The sequence below is a fragment of the Piliocolobus tephrosceles genome, chromosome 3 (genome assembly GCF_002776525.5).
Source record: "Piliocolobus tephrosceles isolate RC106 chromosome 3, ASM277652v3, whole genome shotgun sequence".
NCBI classification, from domain to species: domain Eukaryota; kingdom Metazoa; phylum Chordata; class Mammalia; order Primates; family Cercopithecidae; genus Piliocolobus; species Piliocolobus tephrosceles.
Window position 1 is genome coordinate 131,395,323 of NC_045436.1, and position 4,942 is coordinate 131,400,264.

Genomic DNA, 4,942 nt, shown 5'->3' on the forward strand with positions numbered 1-4,942 from the left:
AATGAATACAGTGGCTTATCTAAAAATGCCGGCTTATGCTATCTCAGATCTCTCTGTACAAGTAGAATCAGGGCCGGGCATGCTGGCTCACACCTGTAATCATAGCACTTTGGCAGGCTGAGGAGGGCAGATTGCTTGAGCCCAGGAGTTTGAGACCAGCCTGAGCAACATAGTGAGATCTTGTCTGTAGAAATAATAAAGAAAATTAGCCGGCATGGTGGCATATGCCTGTAGTCCCAGCTTCTGGGGAAGTGGAGGTGGGAGGATCACTTAAGCCGGGGGCTGTCAAGGCTGCCGTGAGCTGAGATCATGCCACTGAACTCCAGACTGCGCAACAGAGTGAGACGCTCTCAAATAAAAAAATAAAAATAAAGCAGAATCAGGGTACGACTGTTTTATACATTTACTTTTATGTCAAAAGGATGAAATTAATCTGCCAAGTGTTGGTAGGTTATGGTCTTTAGTAAATTTATTTATTTATTTTTTGAGGAGCCTCGCGCTGTCACCCAGGCTGGAGGGGCAGTGGTACAATCTCTGCTCACTGCAACCTCCACCTCCCAGGTTCAAGCAATTATCCTGCCTCAGTCTCCTGAGTAGCTGGGACTACAGGTGCTCGCTACAACACCTGGCTAATTTTTGCATTTTTAGTAGAGATGGGGGGGGGTTTCACCATGTTGACCAGGCTGGTCTCGAACCCCTGACCTCAGGTGATCCACGTGCCTTGGCCTCCCAAAGTGCTGGGATTACAGACCTGAGTCACTGTGCCCAGCCAGTCTTTAGTAAATTTAAACTGGTGGTTAGATGTCATAATAGAGGGAAGCCAGTAAGATGTTACTCATTATTGTTTGTTGTTTTAATAAACACTGAATTAAACATTCCAAATACACCTTCTGTGTAAAAAGAAACTTTTAACATAATGCCTCTAAAACTTAGGTACTATTGGAAAATATGAAAGTGTTTGTTTGTTTTGAGACGGAGTCTTGCTCTATTGCCAGGCTGGAGTGCAGTGGCACAATTTCGGCTCACTACAACCTCAGCCTCCTGGGTTCGAGCTATTCTCCTGCCTCAGCCTCCCAAAGTGTTGGGATTACAGGTGTAAGCCACCACGCCCGGCTAAGTAGCTCTATCTTAAGAACACAAGGATAGGCTGGGTGCGGTGATGCATGCCTGTAATCCCAGCACTTTGGGAAAGGAAACAAAGGAAGGAAAGGAAGGAAAGAAAGAAGGAAGAAATTCGACTTTAGGTCGTGGCTCACACCTGTAATCCCAGCACTTTGGGAGGCCGAGCGGGGAGCGAATCACCTGAGGTCGGGAATTCAAGACCATCCTGACCAACATGGTGAAACCCCATTTCTACTATAAATAACAAAAATTAGCTGGGCATGGTGCAGGCATCTGTAATCCTAGCTACTTGGGAGATTGAGGCAGGAGAATCGCTTGAACCTGTGAGACGGAGGTTGCAGTGAGCCTAGATCGTGCCACTGCCCTCCAGCCTTGGCGACAGAGTGAAGACTCTGTGTCAGGAAAAGAAAAAAAAAGAAATTCAACTTTATAAGATATTAAGGGACATGGCTGGGCGCGGTGGCTCAAGCCTGTAATCCCAGCACTTTGGGAGGCCGAGACGGCGGATCACGAGGTCAGGAGATCGAGACCATCCTGGCTAACACGGTGAAACCCCGAATCTACTAAAAAAATACAAAAAAAAAAAAAAAAAAAACTAGCCAGGCGAGGTGGTGGGCGCCTGTAGTCCCAGCTACTCGGGAGGCTGAGGCAAGAGAATGGCATAAACCCGGGAGGCGGAGCTTGCAGTGAGCTGAGATCCGGCCACTGCACTCCAGCCTGGGCGACAGAGCCAGACTCCGTCTCAAAAAAAAAAAAAAAAAAGATATTAAGGGACATCATACTGATTTTGGAAATGTTAAGAAGTAGAAAACAGAATATTTAAGAGACCATAACAAATTATGATATTTATGGATATTCCTTTAGACTTACACTTACTTACTAGATTTCAAAGATATAGGGGTCCGATTTTTTTCTTTTTTTCTTTTTTCCTTGAGAAGGAGTATCACTCTGTTGCCCAGGCTGGAGTGTAGTGGAGCAATCCCAGCTCATTGCAACCTCCACCTCCTGGGTTCAAGCAATTCTCCTGCCTCAGCCTCCTAAGTAGCTGGGATTACAGGCATGTGCCACCACACCTGGCTAATTTTGGTATTTAGTAGAGATGGGGTTTCACTGTGTTGGCTAGGCTGGTCTTGAACTCCCGACATTAAGTGATCTGCCCACGTCAGCCTCCCAAAGTGCTAGGATTACAGCGTAAGCAACCACGCCCAGTCAGATCTGATTTTGTAATAACCTATAACATTTAGGATTTAGTAATACAATAGTAGATAACTTATATCTACAAAATGAACGTGGATCAGCATGAAGTTGTGAGAGGTGTGATATTAATAAAAATAAGCGCATTAGGTTGCAAATGCTGATTCCATGTTGAGAAATCATGCATTTCAATCCGCATATACAAGTAAGTAACAAGTTAACAGTAAGCAGTTAACAGTGGTTAATTCTGGAGAAGAAACAAATTAAAGAGAGTTAGTAGGAAGAGAGCTAATCAAGATGAATTCTGAGAATGTAATTGTGTGAGCTGTGACTTAAACATTATCTAATTAGAGCATATAAAGGAAGACATGAAAATTGTGGTATTTCAAAGTTAATAAAAGAGTTAGGATATTGTTCTCTAATATTGCCTCTTCTGGTAGAATCTTCAGTACTGGTAAATTTCCATTTGCAGTTTATCCCTTAAGATCTTCCATCAAGCTTTCACAAATTTTAAATCTTATAGTACTGTTATGACTTATACAGACGTTTGATGTAGCTGAGTTTGAACGTCTTTGGTCACAAATTGGAACCCTTCAGTGTATTAACAGACTGTATAAAGTCTCATTCAAGGAGCTGAGATGAGCACCCCAGCCCCCAACAGCTGAATGGGGTAAAGTGAATGACTGTCATAGGTCACAACACATTAATCAAATTAAAAATGGAGTCTACACCAACACTGGTATAGAAATTAGCAATGGTATAAAAGAAATGAGAAGGGAAAGTTCTTCTTGACCGGAGAAATTTATCAGCTAATATATAAGGTATGATAGTAATAACTGATTCAAGCAAGAATCAACAGATGTTAAAATCAGTGGGTTTGTTGAGGAAGGAGACTCAATGTATCCTCCCACAGAATTATGAGAAGAAACCTTACAGTAGAGAAATCTGGCAGACAACACCTTAACCACCTAACACAACAAATATTGGAATAAGCTAACATCATGTGCCCTCTGATGTAATATAACAGAGTTAAGTATCCTTGCCAAAATGAACTGAACTGAAGCTGGAAGAAACAGAAAAAACAGAAAAAAATAAATTAAGGGACATTCTTTAAACATCTGGTGCACACCCTTTAAAGTGTCATTGTTAAAGACAAAGGCTAAGGAATTGTTCCAAGTTAAAGGAAACTGAAGAAATTTAACAACTGCAATGGATAATAAATGGAGGGGATTAGGTATCAAGATATTTATGTTTGAAAAGACCTTTGTTGAGCATCCCAAATCCAGAAATCCGAAACTTTCTGAGCACTAACATGATGCTCAAAGAAAATGCTCATTGAACCATTTCAGATTTTTGATTTTCAGATTCGGGATGCTCAACTGGTAAGTATAATGCAAATACTCAAAAATCCAAAATCCAAAACACTGTAGTCCCAAGCTTTTTGGTTAAGGGATACTCAATCTGTAGAGACTGTATATTAAAACATTACATTAATTTTGCTGGGTGCAGTCACTCACGCCTGTAATCTCAGCACTTTAGAAGGCCAAGGTGAGCAGATCACTTGAGGCTGGGAGTTCCCGAGTCTGGCCAACATAGTGAAACCCCGTCTCTACTAAAAACACAAAAATTAGCCAGGAGTGGTGGCATGCGCCTGTAATCCCAGCTACTCAGAAAGCTGAGGCATGAGAATGGCTTGAAACCGAACTTGGGAGGTGTAGGTTGCAGTGAGCTGAGATTGCACTAGATGACTGTCTCAAAAAAAATTTTTTTAAAGTAATACTTCAATGTCCCAAATGTATTATATTGATTGTAGAAGAAAATGCCCTTATCCTTAGGAGATACAAATGACATATTTAGAAAGGGTATGTCTGCAACTGAATTTCTAGTGATTTAGCAAATAACATAAATATATAGAAAGCAAATGTGAGCGGTGAATCCAACTGAGGAGTATGTTTTCTTTTCTTTTTTTTTTTTTTTTTTTTTTTTGAGACAGAGTCTCATTCTGTCACCCAGGCTGGAGTGCAATGGCACGGTCTCAGCTCACTGCAACCTCCACCTCTGGGTTCAAGCGATTCTCCTGCCTCAGCCTCCCGAGTAGCTGGCATTACAGGTGTGTGCCACCATGCCCGGCTAATTTCTGTATTTTTAGTAGAGATAGGGGATTCACCATGTCGGCCATGCTGGTCTTGAACTCCTGAGCTCAAGTGATGTGCCCGCCTTGGCCTCCCGAAGTGCTGGGATTACAGGCATGAGCCACCACACCCGTCCTAGTATACCATTCTTTCAACGTCTCTATGAGCTTGAACCTTTCTCAAAATAAAGTTGAAAAAAAGCATCTTGGCCGGGCACGGTGGCTCAAGCCTGTAATCCCAGCACTTTGGGAGGCCGAGACGGGCGGATCACGAGGTCAGGAGATCGAGACCATCCTGGCTAACACGGTGAAACCCCGTCTCTACTAAAAATACAAAAACTAGCCGGGCGAGGTGGCGGGCGCCTGTAGTCCCAGCTACTCCGGAGGCTGAGGCAGGAGAATGGCATAAACCCGGGAGGCAGAGCTTGCAGTGAGCTGAGATCCGGCCACTGCACTCCAGTCCGGGCGACAGAGCGACACTCCGCCTCAAAAAAA